We start from the raw sequence: 19,063 nt of genomic DNA, 5'->3' as shown, positions 1-19,063 counted from the left end.
AACTCCAATAATTTGTTACGAACAACAAATATGCTGGACATATAACACATAATTAAATGGGAAATTATAAGAACTATTAAAAATTTTTCACAAATATTAATTACTTAAAAATTCGTAGAATACTTTTAGGCAAAAATTAAAATAATTTAACTATGTAGCGTTATTCAGCCTCCTTTAAATTGATATGAGCAAAAAATTATTGAAACATATTATATAGCGTTGAAAAGGTTATTGTGTCTGCTTTTCAAAAATGTTAAAAAGTGTTTATTATTTGAAAATTCATAGAAGACTTTTGTGCCAAATACCAAAAATCAGCCATTTTACTAAGTGAAGTTTTTAAGGCTTCCATAATTTATCACAAATAAAAAATAAGCTGGATATGTTATACATCCTTAAATAGGAAATTGTTTGTACTTTGAAAAAATTTTTACAAATATTCATTACTTAAAAATTCGTAGAATACTTTCGGGCAAAAATTAAAATAATTTTATTCTACAAAAATTTAACAAAGTAGTGTTATTCAGCCACCTTTTAATTGGTATGTGCAAACAATTATTTAAACATATATATATCGTTAAATAGGATATTGTGTCTGCTTTTCAAAAATGTTAAAAAGTGTTTATTATTTGAAAATTCATAGAACACTTTTGTGAAGAATACAAAAAATCATTCATTTTACTAAGTGAAGTTTTTAAGGCTTCCATAATTTATCACAAATAAAAACTAAGCTGGATATGTTATACATCCTTAAATAGGAAATTGTTTGTGCTTTGAAAAAATGTTTACAAATATTCATTACTTAAAAATTCGTAGAATATTTTTAGGCAAAAATTAAAATAATTTTATTCTACACAAATTTAACTAAGTAGCGTTATTCAGCCTCCTTTAAATTGATATGAGCAAAAAATTATTGAAACATATTATATATCGTTAAATAGGATATTGTGTCTGCTTTTCAAAAATGTTAAAAAGTGTTTATTATTGGAAAATTCATAGAAAACTTTTGTGAAGAATACAAAAAATCGGCCATTTAACTAAGTGAAGTTTTTAAGGCTTCCATAATTTATCACAAATAAAAACTATGCTGGATATGTTATACATCCTTAAATAGGAAATTGTTTGTACTTTGAAAAAATGTTTAGAAATATTCATTACTTAAAAATTCGTAGAATACTTTTAGGCAAAAATTAAAATAATTTTATTCTACAAAAATTTAATTAAAATTTATTCAGCCTCCTTTAAATTGATATGAGTAAACAATTATTGAAACATATTATATAGCGTTGAAAAGGTTATTGTGTCTGCTTTTCAAAAATGTTTAAAAGTGTTTATTATTTGAAAATTCATCGAAGACTTTTGTACCAAATACCAAAAATAAGCCATTTTACTAAGTGAAGTTTTTAAGGCTTCCATAATTTATCACAAATAAAAACTATGCTGGATATGTTATACATCCTTAAATAGGAAATTGTTTGTACTTTGAAAAAATGTTTACAAATATTCATTACTTTAAAATTCGTAGAATACTTTTAGGCAAAAATTAAAATAATTTTATTTTACAAAAATTTAATTAAGTAGTGTTATTTAGCCTCTATTAAATTGATATGTGTTAACAATTATTTAAACATATTATATATCGTTGAAAAGGTTGTTGTGTCTGCATTTCAAAAATGCTTAAAAGTGTTTATTATTTGAAAACTCATAGAAGACTTTTGTCTTCTGTGAGGGCAGCAAGTCCATCCAAAAGACGCCTATTTTTTATGTATTTTTTTCAACTATGGAAAAAAATCTCAAATCGCTTAGTCGATATCAAAATGTAGTAAACCATTTTAGATGGCTTAATATGTTCTTAATTATATTGTAAAGAGTTTCGATAACCCCGCCAATGATATGGATATTATAGCCAAAAAACTAAAATATCCCATTTTTGGGATTTTTCCAAACTTGTTTGGGAATTACGGGATTCCTGATAATAAATTTCAATATTTGTTTTTGTTTTTCCATTTTCAATAGAAAAATCTATATAATTAAAAAATTTCATTAAAAAATATTCATAAATAAAAATTTTATTTAAATTTAAAAAATTTGTATCTTTCCAAAATCTCAATAAAAATAATTTTTTGTCATATTTTTCTTAAAAGTATTCTATGAATTTTTTAATTGTCAAAAGTTATAAATATTTTTGAAAAATAGACAAAATTGTCTATCCATTGATGTATAACATGTCGATCTGATGTTTTCTATGTGACAAATTAATTAAGTAAAACTTAACAACTCGCAGAGAATTTTTTTGGTTAAAAAATATTTTTCCCGATTTTGACCCATTTAGGTCCAAATTACTATAGCCTTATATACATCGTTGCAATGTACTTTGAAATATCTATCATTAGGTATCCATATTAATATATTATAGCGAACTTAGCATCAGATTGCAATTTAAAGCCATGCCCTCTTGAATGTAGGCGTCCCTGATTTTTCGCTTATATCTTGGCCATTTATAGACCAATTTGTATGATTCTTTCAATACATATTCATAGCAATTTTAATTTTCTAATAGCAATCTATAGTAAGTAGCTGCTATTAGTTGTTAGCACTAACTCATATTTATTAAGTATTTTATAATAAAGAAAAATAGTGTATTTTTTTTTGTAATCTCTAGCCTTAATCTCTCTTTATAATTAAAATATTTCTCATTGACTTTTGTTCATGACTTTGTGTCTTCATTTTAACTTTTATAAACTCTAATAAAACTGGCAAAAACTTTTCCAAAAACTCCATTTAAACTTATTTGATAGTTATTTAAGCCTTAGAGCGCATGACGCTGAATTTTAGTTATTTTCTTAAACAATCCTGAAGTGAACTTTGGCAGCATGTGTGTGTTTGTGTGGTAAAAGAGTCTCGAGCAATGTCACTTTATCTGTCAAATTATGCTCTTTTAAAAGCTTTTCAAGGATGCTAAATGGGAAAAACAGCTCCCTTTTAAAACCATTAAATATCATTATCATCTTAGCTAGACAATAATAATGACAATGAAAATTATAAGTAACTGCGAGTAGTTAAAAGAATTTCGAAATAAAAGCAACAATTAGTCTTTTGCTATTTCGAAATTTTTATTTTTAAGAGGAGGTAGTATGAGAGTAACGTGTATTCATTCATTAAAAATTTTTATTTTTAAAACTTTTGCTAAAATCAAAAACTTGTTATTAAATATCTAAAGATTTCTGGCAAAGGCGTATATGTACTTGTTTTTGTTATTAATTTTTTTTTTTATTTTTTTTTTTGAAACCAGCAAGTGTTCATTTGGCATTTTCCATTTGAGTTTTTAGTATGAAAGCGAAACTTGTTAAAAATGTATTTAACATAAAATTTGTTTTAAAATTTTTGCAAACTGTAGGTAGCTGCCACAAGATAGTAATGACACCTAAACACAGAAAACCAACAGGTTTCTGGCAACAAAACAAAAAAATTCTTCGAAACCACCCTTTTTTTCCAATGAAAATCATTAAAACAAGACAAATTGATTAAATATTTTTTTTTTATTTCATTAACGAGTATTTCCCTTTATAATCAAAAACTGTTTAAATCAATAACAAACATTTGAAATGTCACACATCAAAACAATAATGTTTTGATGGGGCGGGCAGGGGAACAAAAAAGTATCTGGCTTAAATAGATTTCATGGCAAACTGATATCTTGCACACAATCTCTGTGTTGTTGAGCAAAATAAAATAAAGTAAATGAACGAATGAATGAATGAATGTTTTCAATTCTATATCATTCATTGTAAATGCAATATTTAATAACTCATACGAATGAAATTGATTTTATGAAATTACGAGTATTTTACAATGTGCAGGCAAATACATACATATCATCAGTATCTATGGCTGTTTTTATGTGGTAATACAAAACTTATACTATGAAACGCCTACGCTCACTTAAGACCTGGCATACGAGCCCCAGCTACTATTAAATTTCATATTAATTCATTCATTCATTCAAACACACAACATGACAACATCATGTTTATAAACTGTATTAAATTATAGGAAAAAAAATCAGCAAAACAAAAAATCAAAGATATTTTGCAAGACACTTTTATGCACAAGGGGATTTTGTAAAGAATTAATAAAGTTCGCTATAAAGGAAGTAAAAAATGTTTAAAAAAAATAGTAATATTTATAGTAATAGTCATATATTCATATATTCATATATTCATATATTCATATATTCATATATTCATATATTCATATATTCATATATTCATATATTCATATATTCATATATTCATATATTCATATATTCATATATTCATATATTCATATATTCATATATTCATATATTCATATATTCATATATTCATATATTCATATATTCATATATTCATATATTCATATATTCATATATTCATATATTCATATATTCATATATTCATATATTCATATATTCATATATTCATATATTCATATATTCATATATTCATATATTCATATATTCATATATTCATATATTCATATATTCATATATTCATATATTCATATATTCATATATTCATATATTCATATATTCATATATTCATATATTCATATATTCATATATTCATATATTCATATATTCATATATTCATATATTCATATATTCATATATTCATATATTCATATATTCATATATTCATATATTCATATATTCATATATTCATATATTCATATATTCATATATTCATATATTCATATATTCATATATTCATATATTCATATATTCATATATTCATATATTCATATATTCATATATTCATATATTCATATATTCATATATTCATATATTCATATATTCATATATTCATATATTCATATATTCATATATTCATATATTCATATATTCATATATTCATATATTCATATATTCATATATTCATATATTCATATATTCATATATTCATATATTCATATATTCATATATTCATATATTCATATATTCATATATTCATATATTCATATATTCATATATTCATATATTCATATATTCATATATTCATATATTCATATATTCATATATTCATATATTCATATATTCATATATTCATATATTCATATATTCATATATTCATATATTCATATATTCATATATTCATATATTCATATATTCATATATTCATATATTCATATATTCATATATTCATATATTCATATATTCATATATTCATATATTCATATATTCATATATTCATATATTCATATATTCATATATTCATATATTCATATATTCATATATTCATATATTCATATATTCATATATTCATATATTCATATATTCATATATTCATATATTCATACAGTGGTGGTCAAAACATATGCAACCAGAAACAGAATTTTACAAAAGTGGTTTAAACTAGTTTAAGATGTAAACAAAAATATTCATTTGCTTATAATATTTTTTAATTAATGCTTTAAAAATAAGAATATGAAATTTAATTCAGAATTGTTTGCATTGAAAAGAAAAAAAAATTATAAAACTACGTATGGGTTGATATTTCATTGTTCAAAACATATGCAACTAATTGCTTTTAAAACATTTCTGTCTATAAAACTTAATATTTCGTGGAAAATCCTATATTTTCAATGACGGCCTTACATTGGCAAGGCAGTGAAGCTATCAAATTGGTAATAAAATTTGCAGGAATAGCGTTCCAAGCATCTACCAATCCTTGAAACATAATATCTGAATTAGTGCAATTTTCGGGGTCGATTCTTTGATTAACGATTTCCCAAATATTCTCAATGGGATTTAAATCTAGTAATTGTGGTGGCCATTCCATTACCGAAACTCTTTCTTGTGCTAACCACGATTTAACAACATGTGAAGAGTGCTTGGGGTCGTTATCGTGCTGAATAACTCATCGAAGAGGCATATTATCCTCAGAATTTGGAAGCATTACTCTTTCCAAGATGTCTCTATAGATAAATCCATCCATTATTTAATTAATTTAGAGCGATGGGACAACTCCAGCAGCAGAAAAACAACCCCCATACCATTACGTTGCATCCTGCATGCTTCACCGACATTTTCCCTACGCGCAAAAACCGCTTATATCAAAACGTAATCAAAAGAAACGTTTGAAGTTTGCTATGGAGTATTCAAATTGGCCAGAAAACAAATAGACGACTGTCCTATTTAGCTACGAATCCGAATTTAATATCATCGGAAGTGATTTCATGTGTTACGTAAGACGACCACTTAACACGCTGCTTCAAGCACGATACTGTAAAAAGACACTGAAACATGGAGGATGCAACGTAATGGTATGGGGGCAGTTTTTCTGTTGCTGGAGTTGTCCCATCGCTCTAAATTAATGAAATAATGGATGGATTTATCTATAGAGACATCTTGGAAAGAGTAATGCTTCCAAATGCTGTGGATAATATGCCTCTTCGATGAGTTATTCAGCACGATAACGACCCCAAGCATTCTTCACATGTTGTTAAATCGTGGTTAGCACAAGAAAGAGTTTCGGTAATGGAATGGCCACCACAATTACTAGATTTAAATCCCATTGAGAACATTTGGGAAATCGTTAATCAAAGAATCGACCCCGAAAATTGCACTAATTCAGATATTATGTTTCAAGGATTGGTAGATGCTTGGAACGCTATTCCTGCAAATTTTATTACCAATTTGATAGCTTCACTGCCTTGCCGATGTAAGGCCGTCATTGAAAATATAGGATTTGCCACGAAATATTAAGTTTTATAGACAGAAATGTTTTAAAAGCAATTAGTTGCATATGTTTTGGCCAATGAAATATCAACCCATACGTAGTTTTTTATTTTTTTTTCTTTTCAATGCAAAAAATTCTGAATTAAATTTCATATTCTTATTTTTAAAGCATTAATTAAAAAATATTATAAGCAAATGAATATTTTTGTTTACATCTTAAACTAGTTTAAACCACTTTTGTAAAATTCTGTTGCTGGTTGCATATGTTTTGACCACCACTGTATATTCATATATTCATATATTCATATATTCATAAATTCATATATTCATATATTCATATATTCATATATTCATATATTCATATATTCATATATTCATATATTCATATATTCATATATTCATATATTCATATATTCATATATTCATATATTCATATATTCATATATTCATATATTCATATATTCATATATTCATATATTCATATATTCATATATTCATATATTCATATATTCATATATTCATATATTCATATATTCATATATTCATATATTCATATATTCATATATTCATATATTCATATATTCATATATTCATATATTCATATATTCATATATTCATATATTCATATATTCATATATTCATATATTCATATATTCATATATTCATATATTCATATATTCATATATTCATATATTCATATATTCATATATTCATATGGCTACAAACGTAGCAAAAGCAGTAATACAGCTAATAGCTAAATTTGTATGTAATAGCAATAATAGTAGTTGTTATAATAGCAACTATAACAGATAGCAAGGATTTGCATTGAAAGTTTTTGGGCTCCAATAGCAGGAGGAGCCATTATAACACCAATAGCATACCTATTTTTGATAGTAACATATAATTAGAAGTTAAAGCTTTATAGTAACAATAGTCAACTTATTTTTGTAGTAATAATACTACTAGCACATGTAGCATAATAATAGCAACTAATTTTCTTTACAATAGCAAGATTTGAATTAAAACCTTTTTGGCTACAAAAGTAGCAGTAGCAGTGATACAGCTAATAGCAAACTTATGTATGTAAGAGCAATACTAGTATTACATTTCATGTAATAGCAATATTGATAGCACTTGCTATATGAATATTCTAAGAACTGGTCCTTTGTAAATTTCTATAATTTATTTTATTAAAAAATACTTTACTTTAAATAAAATATTCTTCCTTAATCAGTCTTTATTACCAACTATAGTTTTTCTCTAAAGCACAAAGGCACTTGTTTACAAACCATTGAACACAAGTGTGGGGTAGAAAAATATCCAGCACACACTGCCTGCCTTGCCTGCCTATTTGTTTTTGCGTCATTTTGTTGTCTTTTGATTTCTTTAAAAGATTTCACATGTAAAAAGCACGACTCACTTACGATAACTGACTGCCTTTGACGCTGACTTGGTTACCGGGGTAAAATCATGAATTGAATATTTGTGCCATGTTTTTTAATAATTACTTATCAACAAACTGAACAACAAAACAATCAAAACGTCAAGCTGTAAATCGAATTATCGTTATGAAAGAAATAGTGGATTAAAAAATATGAATTTTTTCTTGTACATAGTTTTAAACAATTTTGTATTTAGTTGTTTGGTTTAGTTTTATGATCAGTTTTTTGGGGGAACATTTCAAAAGAATTAGTCATGGTAATAGAGATTATTAAAAGTTTGTCAATAGGAGTCTATTAAAAAATTTCTGTTATGAAATTTTTGGAAAAATTTTTCAAAGATTTAGGGATTGTTTGATTCTGCTTTAATTTTTTTAGTTTCGAATTTTTTAAAAAAATATTTTCCAAACATTTGTAAAAAATTTATTAAGAATTTAATTTTTAAGATAAAATTTTTTTTAAAAGATATTGAAAATTTTTAGAAAAAAATTCAAAATTTTTTTATTAAGAATTTAAATTTTTTTTTTTAAGAATTTAATTTTTAAGAAAAAATTCTTTATTTTTTTATAATATTGAAAATTTTTTAAAAGCTATTTTTAAACTTTATAAAAAAAATTTAAATTTTGTTTAAAAAAATTTTATACTTTTTTTTATTTTGAAATTTTTTGATATTTTTTTTCTGAAATTTAAAAAAAAATTTAAATTTTAAAATTTTCTAAAATGATTTTGAAAACTTTTCTATATAAATTTACAAATTTTAAAATTTAAAAAATTTATATTTCTATGGAAGAGTTTTCAAAATCTTTGAAATTTACATAAAAAAAAATTTATTTTTCAAAATTAGAATTTTTAAAAATTTCCAAAAATATTTTGAAAACTTTTTTTTACAGAAATTTATAAATTTTAAAATTACAAAAAAATTTAAATTTTTATAAAAAGTTTTCAAAATCTTGTAGATAATTTTGAAATTTTTAAAAATTCCAATTTTAGTAAATAAAATTTTTTATGTAAATTTAAAAAATTATTTTATTTTTATAAAACATGTTTTTTCCAAATTTAAAAAAAAAAAATTTAAATTTGTGTTTATAAATTTTGTGAAAATTTAATTTATTTTTTGAAGATTTTGAAAATTTGTATTCAATACTAATTAATAAAAATCTTTAAGGTTTTGAATTATTTGGTAAAAATTCTGACTATTTTAAATAAAAAAAATTTAAAATAATTTAGATAATTAGCATTTTAAGCCGCTCAGTAATCTTCCTTTCATGACTGAGGAATAAAATGCGGGATTTTAAAATTTTTATAAAACTTCAGCAAATTATACAACGATACAACACCGGTTGTGAATTGGTAAAAATTTGATATTTCCTCAACAAATTGAAGTTTCTTCTTTCTGTATTTCCTAAAAATACTACAATACAAATCATAATAAAACAAAAAATCTTTAAAATGCTCTTAAATTCCCAAAAACTCAACATTTCTCTTAATTTTTAAACATAAAAAGTTGAATAAATAAGAAATATTAAACTGTCAAGCTTTTTCATAGATTGTTGTCTCAGCTAAACCTAAACTCCCCTTATAGTTTGGCTCTTAACCTCTATGGTGAATTTAGTCGAGACACCTTAAACTATCACTAGCCACCGCTGGGAGGTGTTATGTAGCAGTATTTTTTAAACAAATTTAAGTTCATTAAACTGTTTCGGTAGATTTCTTTTCAATATTGAATTTTTTGGCTTTTTTTTTGGTTTTCTACCGCAAATTAAATAAAAATCTGTTACTAATTTACTAACAAAAATATCTACTACTAAACGACTATATATTTTTGTCCACGTTTAATTCAATTGTGTGAAACAAAAGCACTAAGAAATAACATAAAAAAAACAAATTTACACTTCATTTACTAAAAGGGAAATTTATGAAGAGGGTGGGAGGGATACTAAAATGGAATACAAAGTGCTGAAAAAGTTAAAGGGGGAGTTAGGACGAGAGGTGTAACAGAACTACGCATAATATTTTTGACACTTTTTTGTGGCAATAGGATGTGAGGAACTCCTCGTTTTTTTTTAGCACATTGTGTTTTTAATCTAATAGAAATGGGGGGAAAATTAAGAGTATTCATGGTCACGTTAAAATTCATGGTCATGCCTGAGTGAACAGGAAAATATTGTAAAACCATAAAAAAGTGGAAAAAAAACTTTAGGTATTATTATGAAAATTAAAACAAATAAGGATTTGTAAAATACATTAAATGGTTTTAAAGAAAAACTCAATAAAATTTTAACTAAAATTAAAAATTAAATAAACTTAAAGTATATTCTAATTTTTATTTCCATAAATCTCCTCTAAAAATTTGTTATTGTTTAAATTTTCTTTAAACGCTTTTTAAAAAAGGTTTACAATTTTTTATGCCTTGAAATTTTATTAAAATTTCTATTTTCTAACCCCTTTCTTGTTACTTCAAAACAAAGTTAAATTATTCTTGCACTTGTAACTCCCTCCTCTCTCAATTCTTACATGTCATTGTCTCGGTATCATCTGTTGTTTTTTTTTGTTAAATGACAATTCATATTTTCGCTGCAGCCTTTAAAATCTTTAACAATTGTCACCTGTCAAAGTACTCAGTTGGTACTTTAAAATGTCATTGCCACAATTGCCTTTAAATGGAGTCTTAGTTACTTCAAAGAGCAGAGGCAACAAAATAAATAAATATGTATTTTATGGTTGTCATGACAAAATCATAAACATCAAGTAGACAGCAAATGAAAATGTGATTTAATCTAAAATTTTTATGAGAAATAAATGAGTTACATTAAAGGGAAATTAAAGAAGAAACTTTTAAAGAGTTTTTTAATTTTTATTTTTTTTTTGAACAAAATATATTTTCTTTTTCTGCTCAAGTTTAAATTCTTTGGTACTATTTTAAAAGCCCATTTAATACTACTATAGAGCATTAAGTCTTTGCTTTCTAAAGCATTTTAAATTATATTGAAATCTCTTTTAGTTTGGGAATTACTCGTTATCTTGTGAAAATGGTCATAATTAATATCAATCATACGCCACCAGTTAAATATTTTAATATTGCTTTACTGTTACTAAATCTATATGATTTTAATAAGTTTCTTGTGCTGCTTGTATAACCAAATTTTTATATTTCACAAAATTTTATAAATTGTGCAACGTTTTGTTTTCAAAAAGCTAAATTTTCTTGGTTTGTAGTGTTTTGAAAATTTTGTTAAAAAATTATTTTTTCTTTTTCTGCTCATATTTAGATTTTTTGTTACTATTTTAATAGGTCATTTAAAACGATTATAAAGCTTTAGGTCTTAGCTTTCTAAAGCATTTTTAATTATTTTAAAATATCTTTTAGTTTGGGAATTATACGTTCTCTTGTGAAAAAAATCATAATTAATATCAATCATACGCCCCCATTTGAAAATTGTAATATTGCTTTATAATTTGTAGATCTATAAGATTTTGTTAAGTTTCTTGTGCTTATTTTATAAAGAAATTTTAATATTTCACAAAATTGTATAAATTGAGCAACGTTTATGTTTCCAAAAAGCAACATTTTCATGGTTTTGTAGTGTTTTGAAATTTTGTTAAAAAATTATTTTTTCTTTTTCGGCTCATATTTAGATTTATTGGTACTATTTTCATAGGCTATTTACAACTATTATATAGCTTTAAGTCTTAGCTTTCTAAAGCATTTTAAATTAGTTTGAAATCTCTTTTAGTTAGGGAATTATACATTGTCTTATGAAAAAAGTCATAATTAATATCAATCATACGCCACCATTGAAAATTGTAATATTGCTTTATAATTTGTTTATCTATAAGATTCTGTTAAGTTTCTTGTGCTTTTTTAAAAAGAAATTTTAATATTTCACAAAATTGTATAAATTGTGCCACGTTTCTGTTTTCAAAAAGCGGAATTTTCAAGTTTTGTCCTATTTTGAAAATTTTTTAAAAAATATTTTTCCTTTTTCTGCACATATTTAGATTTTTTGGTACTATTTCAATAGGATATTTAAAACTATTATATAGCTTTAAGTCTTAGCTTCCTAAATCATTTTAAATTAGTTTAAAATATCTTTTAGTTTGGGAATTATACGTTGTCTTGTGAAATAAGTCATAATTAATATCAATCATACGCCACAATATGAAAATTGTAATATTCGTTCAAAATTTCAAGATCCATAGGATTTTTTTTTAGTTTTTATGTTAAAATTTAGCTTATTTTCCTAAATTTTCGTTATTTTGTTATATTACTGCTTTTAAATTTTATATTATTTGTATTTTTTGTTGAAATTAAAAAATTAAAAATTTTTTGGAATTTTTTTTTATCCCAAAATTTTATATTTTTTATACTAAGTTAAAAATAAAATAAATGCTGTCAAATAGCTTGGAGTCTTAGCTTTCAAAAACATGTATTACATATTTAAAACCTTTATTAGTTTTGATGTTATAAGCTTTATTCTGAAAAATTCCTTTATTAATATTAATCATACGTTTCCTTTTAAAAATGTTCTTATTTCGTTATTTTAGTAAAATTTATTGATTTTTTGGGATTTTGAAGTTAAATTAAGATTCTTTTACTAATTTAGATTAATTTTGTTATATATTTAGCTTTTAAATTTGCTCAGTTTTTATTATTTTTGTAAACCTTAAAATTTCAAAATTATTTTGAAAAATATTCTTCTTAAATTTATAATTTTTTTTTCTTTTAATTGATTGACTATTTTTATCAAATGACTTATAGTCATAGCTTTCAAAAATAATTACCATCTCTCTGATTTGTTTATTTGTTATAAAGTTATAAGTATTCTTAGGAAAATTAATTTTTTTTTTAAAAATTTAAAAAAAAAATTTTTTTAGTTTGTGATTTTTCAAAAATTTGACTATATCCTTTAAAAACTCTATGGTGTTGGCTTTTAAAACCACTTTAACTTTACTTAATTACTACATCAGTTTAGAAGTTTTTAGCTTTTTTGTGAAAAAATTTAATCGTTTTAAATTTTTTATTATTTCTTTATAATTTCCAGATTTATGAATTTTTTTAAAAAGATTTTCCTACACATTGCTTATGAATACATTTTTACATAAGTTAGCTTTTAATATTTTTAATTTTTCTTAATTTTAATACAAAAAAATTTTTTTGAAAAAAATATTTTTTTTTTTTATTTTGATCTTAATTCTTTTTAATTATTTGCTTTACCTAAATAAGTTTATTTTGGCCTTAATAAAGCTTATGATGCTGGCTTTCAAAAACAGTTTAAGTTTTCTTAATTGCTTTATTAATTTAGCAGTTTTTAGCTTTTTTGCTAAAAATGTCATAATTAATATTAATCATACGTCCTATAAAAAAATATAAATTTTTCTTTATATTTTCCACAGTTTTTTAAATTTTAAATAACTTTTTATTAACTTTTATATTAAAATATGTGTATTATTATTAAATATATTAAATATTTGCTTTAATAATAAAATTTCCACCTAATTGCCTTTCTTTTCCTTTTAACAATTCATTGAATTTTTTTTAAAAGCAGCAGCATTTTACAAAAATTTCTTAAACACAGCATGTGTGCCAGGGTTTGTAACTGACAAAGGCTGTTTCTGATGCTTGTCGGTTAGAAAATAAGAAAATAAGACATCATTTTATAATGCGTAACAGCGAGAGAGTTTACAGGGAAACAATAAAAAGGAAGCGGAAATTTCTTAAGCAGTTTCAGGCATAAATCATGAGATTTGTTTCTTTTTTTTCTTAAAGAAAGAACAAAAATAATAATAAAAAACATTAAGAAACGTTACAGGATTATTTTAATATAAAGAAAAGGAAAAAAGGTTAAGCAAAAAAAATATGAGTTTAAAATAGAAAAAATCAACTGTCTGGTCAGTAAAATAAACTTTGCTAAGGACACTAAAGTCTGACTGCGTGTTTAGTATTTAAACCATTTCTCTTCATTTACATGACCAACAATAAAAGACAGACAGTCAGACTGTTAGTCTCTGTTACCAGCCAACGTTTAGTTGCTGTTAAACACACTTTCCCAGATAAGGTTTATTATTTATTAGGTGTATTTCACATTATTATTATTGCCCACATCTAAAATGTAATCATTAGATGAAATGTAAGAGTAAAAATATTAAATAAATCATGTTTTAAACTAAATAAAGGTCCTACTATTTTCTATAGATGGCAAGGAGCAAGAAAGCAAAAGCAAATATATGTAATGCTTGTTAAGGTTTGATTTTATCAAGGTGTTTTCTTTTCCTTATGGTTAAAATTCAATTACCTGGTCTTTCCTATCAAATAAACATAATCCAATAGATAGAGTAGACATCAGATAGATGTAAGTACAAAACGTGTTAGAATTTCAAATTACAACTACAAATGCGAAGTAATAAAATTGATGTTGAGAAAATTTATAGCATACTTTGGGGATTTGCTAGCAGCAGCAAGGTAATTTAAATGCATACGGTTTTACAATATTTTAAAAAGGACTTGTTGAAAATGTTTTTATTGAGGTTGAAATTAAAACAGGAAACCAATTTCATAAATTATTTATAAACTATGTATTTTAATTATTTTACAAGACAATTTCCCAAAATGGAACATTTCTAAAACTATCAGATATTAAAGCGAATTTTAAATTAAAGAAGATTTTATCGAGATTAAATTGAGACCCGTTAAAGCTAAACTTTTAGGTTGAGACATAATTTTCATATCAAATTTAAAGTGATCTAGGAACCTTAATTCTAAAATTTTAATATGAGGCGTATGATTGATATTAATTATGGATTTTTTCTCGAAATAATTCATAACTCCTAAACTAAAGATGTACTAAGGCAAACTTATACTTATTTTAAAAGCTAAGACCAATAGCTATTTTATAAACATATTAAACATTTTTGTTATAATACAAAAAAGTAATAAATTTCAAGTTCAAACTAAAGAATATTTAAAAAAAAAAATTTTTATACTAAAATCACCAAATTTTAACAGATAAGTTGTGAGAAATTCTTTTGATATTTAAAGCCTATAAAAATCTCTTTAAATAAATTAATATAATATAAGTTATAATGAAATAATAAAAATTTTAATACAAGGCGTATGATTGATATTAATTATGGCTTTTTGCACAAAAACACTAATAAATCCTAAACTAATACATTTCTTAAGCAGATTTAAAATTACTTTGAAAGCCAGGACCATAAGCTTTACTATAGCCATAATTAACATTTTGATGTAATACAAAAATGTAGTAAATTTGAAGCTTAAATAAAAAAATATTTTTTATCAGGCGTATGATTGATATTGATTTTTTTACAAAACACTAATAACTCCTAAACTAAAGAAATACTAAGGCAAACTTATACTTATTTTGAAAGCCAAGACCAAAAGCTATATTATAAAAATATAAAAACATTTTGTAATAATACTAAAAAGTAATAAATTTTTTGAAAAAAAAATAAAAATATTTTTTAGAATTTTTAAAAATAATTTTTTTATACTAAAATCAACACAAATAAAAAATTTCAAAAGATAAGTTGAGAGAAAATCTATTTATATTTAAAGCCTACAAAAATCTCTTTAGATTATTTAATATAATGGCAATTATAATGAAATAATAAAAATTTTAATACAAGGCGTATGATTGATATTAATTATGGCTGTTTTCGGAAATCTAATAACTCCTAAACTAATGGAGAACTTAAGGAAATTTAAAACAATTTTGAAAGCCAGGACCATAAGCTTTACTGTACACATAATTACCTTTTTTATGTAATACAAAAAAAGTGTAAATTTTAAGCTTAAATAAACAAAAATATTTTTTATTTATTAAAAAAAAATATTTTTTTTACAAATATGTGACATGTCTTTAAATAATTTAATATAATGGAAATTGTAAAGAATTAATAAATATGTCAATATGAGGCTTATGATTGTTATTTATTATGGCTTCTTTTTTACAAAAAAGATAATAACTCCTAAACTGATAGAGTAATTAAGCAAACTAGATTATATATTGAAAGCCAGGAGTATAAACTAAATTTAATAACCTTAATACAGTTTCTGAGCTAAAACAAATTATTAAATTTGAAATTTTTTTTTTCAAATTTAAAAAAAAATATTTTTTTTTTACAAATATTTGCTCAAATGGGAAATTTTAAAAGATAAATTATGTAAAAATTTAGCTATATTGCTTATAGCTTATAAAAATATATTTAAATAATTTGATATAAAGGAAATAAAGAAATATTAAAAAAATGTAAGTGAGGCGTATGATTAATATTAATTATGGCTTTTTTTACGAAAAAGCTAATAACTTCAAAACTAATAGAGTTATTAAGCAAACTTAAACTTATTTTGAAAGACAGGGACACAAGGTATATTATAGACTTAATAAATATTTTGAAATAGGACAAAGAAGTAAACAATTTAAAGCTCAAACTAAAGAAATTATTTTGGTTTTATAATTTAAATTTTTTTCAACATCGACTAAATCCCAGAAAAAGGATTATTTTAATAACATTAATATAAATAAATCAAGGAAATTTAATTAAAAAATAAAAATTTAAACATAAGAATTAAAAATATCCTTAAATCTTTACTTTATAAAAAAATAAAAAAAAATAAAAAGGGGGCGTATGATTGATATTAATTAAGACATGTTTGGGAATATGCCTACAACATCAGAACTAAAAGAGATATTAAAAAAATTTAAAGTTGTATAGAAAGCAAACACAATAGGCTATATTATGACAATAATAAAATTTTAAAAATTAAAGCAGGATTAAAGAAATTTGTATGAAAATGTTAAAAATAATTTTAATCAAATTTTCAAAACATAATTAAAGCCTGAAAATTAAAACATTTTAAATAAAAAAAAATACTAAAGATTTAAGAAAATGAAAAATAAATGTAAGAATTTCTTTATAAAAGAAGCAGTTTTCTAGAAATCTTGTCGTTATAACGATGTAAGGAAATTTTAAGAAGTTAGCGTATGATTGATATTAATTGGAAAGTTTTTCCTATTAAAATTTAATGGGGAAAAACTCCCGGGGAATTTTTATTCATAATTGGGCTTATTGATGTTATACAGAAATCAAACACTATATTATGGCAATTGAGTAGCTTTTTAAAATAAATTCAGGAAATAAAAATTTTTTAAAATTTAGAAATGTTTAAAATTTAAAGATGAAAACTGGACAATTATTAATGAAAAAATACTGAAGCTTAAGGAAAACTTACCAAACTGTTAAAATTTGTATATAAAACAAACATTTTTCAACAGATCTTGTCATTATAACAAAATTATAAAATTTTCCAAAGGTGGCGTATGATTGATATTAATTAAGAAATTTTTAGGAAAAAAGCTTATAACTTCAAAAGTAAAAGAGATATTAAATAAATTTAAAGTTGTGAAGAAAGCTAACACAATAGGCTTTATTTTGGTAGTAAATAGATTTTGAAATTACTATCGGGAAATATTTAATTTGTATAGAAATGGAGATTTTTTTTTTAATAAAAAAGAAAAGCATGAAAAATTAAGCTAATTTGCAGTTAAAATGTAATATTCTTCATTTTAATTAAATTTTTACTTATTTATAACATAGATTTTTATTTTTTTCGTATTTTTCCTTAGAAAAAGTAAATATCTTTAGGCTTAATAATTCTTTATTCCATTTAAGGAATTATTTTTCAATTATCTACACATTTAGAAACACTTGTTGTTTTTTTCCTTTGCCTTTATTTCCCACAACATTGTTGTTTTTCGAATTCATTAAAAAGCAGGGTGGATTTTGCTTAATTAAAATGCACCCAAACAAATTCCAAAGAAAACAACTCCAGTAATTTAATACAATTTAAGCTCAATTTGCCGCTTTTTTTACCCAAATTTTTTATCTTTTAACAATTTCATTTCATTAGCATACAAATCAACACGTCTGATCTAACAAAATTAATGCACAAACACGTAACTGTTTGCACTAAAAGGAATTTAGGCAAAAGTAGAAAAAAATCAACTAAATTAGAAAAAACATGAAGTTTCCATCAAAAGGAAACTTTATTTGCAAATAGCTATAAAGAAAGAGAGAAAAAACAGGAGAAACTAAACTGTAACAAATTTGTTACTATTCAAAGGAACAATATTTAAGTGCAAATTTGACACTTTGCTTGTTTTTTTGCCTTAAAGCTCTTCTTATCTAAAGTAGTTAAAATGCAAATTGATGCCTGTTAAAATGAAGAAAAAATAAGTATTACACATACTAAAAGAAATATATTACAGGAAAAAAGTAAAATAAACGTTTTGATAAAATCTCAGAGTAAAAAAAATGTAGTTAGCTTGAAAAGAAATTTTTTGACTACAAAGGAAGTGTGATAAAAGTTAGAAAAAAAACTTGTTATTACTATAAAAAGGCTTTAAAAGTTGTAATATTCAATGAAGTTTTTATTAGAAAAAAAATCTGTTAAAAAACTTAATAGGTCTAGAAACTATAGAAAAATTAAAAAAAGTTAACTAGGGGGCGTATGATTGATATTAATTATGGCATTTTTCAGCATAATGCTAATAACTCCAAAACTAATAGCTATATAAAGAAGAATTAAAATGTTTTAGAAAGCCAAGACTATAGGCTATATTATAGCATAAATTATATTTTTAAAACAATATATAAAATTAAGAAATTTAAGGAAAAATTAAAAAAAAAATTTTAAAACAAATTTTTATTTTTTTACTTAGAAGTAATAAATATTGCGTTTAAACATACAAATCTGTCATATAGAAATAATTTGTTTAAAACTCATGGCAAAATTATTGATTTTTAGTGAATTTTATTTTTTTACAAAATTTTTGTTTGAATTACATTATAAATTATCAAACGTATCCAAATTTTATATCTATATTAC

At 23.1% G+C, this 19,063-nt stretch overlaps 2 protein-coding genes across 4 annotated transcripts in view; both read right to left on the bottom strand.

Moving 5' to 3' along the window:
• LOC135952210 (protein CNPPD1) overlaps window positions 1-19,063 on the bottom strand; it is a 526,375-nt gene that overhangs the window by 148,398 nt on the left and 358,914 nt on the right. The window lies entirely within an intron of this gene.
• The window catches only part of sick (sickie), a 234,646-nt gene that overhangs the window by 132,658 nt on the left and 82,925 nt on the right, over window positions 1-19,063 (bottom strand). The gene's annotated exons all lie outside the window — the stretch shown is intronic.

Source organism: Calliphora vicina, chromosome 2 (genome assembly GCF_958450345.1).
Source record: "Calliphora vicina chromosome 2, idCalVici1.1, whole genome shotgun sequence".
NCBI classification, from domain to species: Eukaryota; Metazoa; Arthropoda; class Insecta; order Diptera; family Calliphoridae; genus Calliphora; species Calliphora vicina.
The sequence above is the reverse complement of the archived record's forward strand: the minus strand, read 5'-3'. Positions and strand labels throughout refer to the sequence as shown.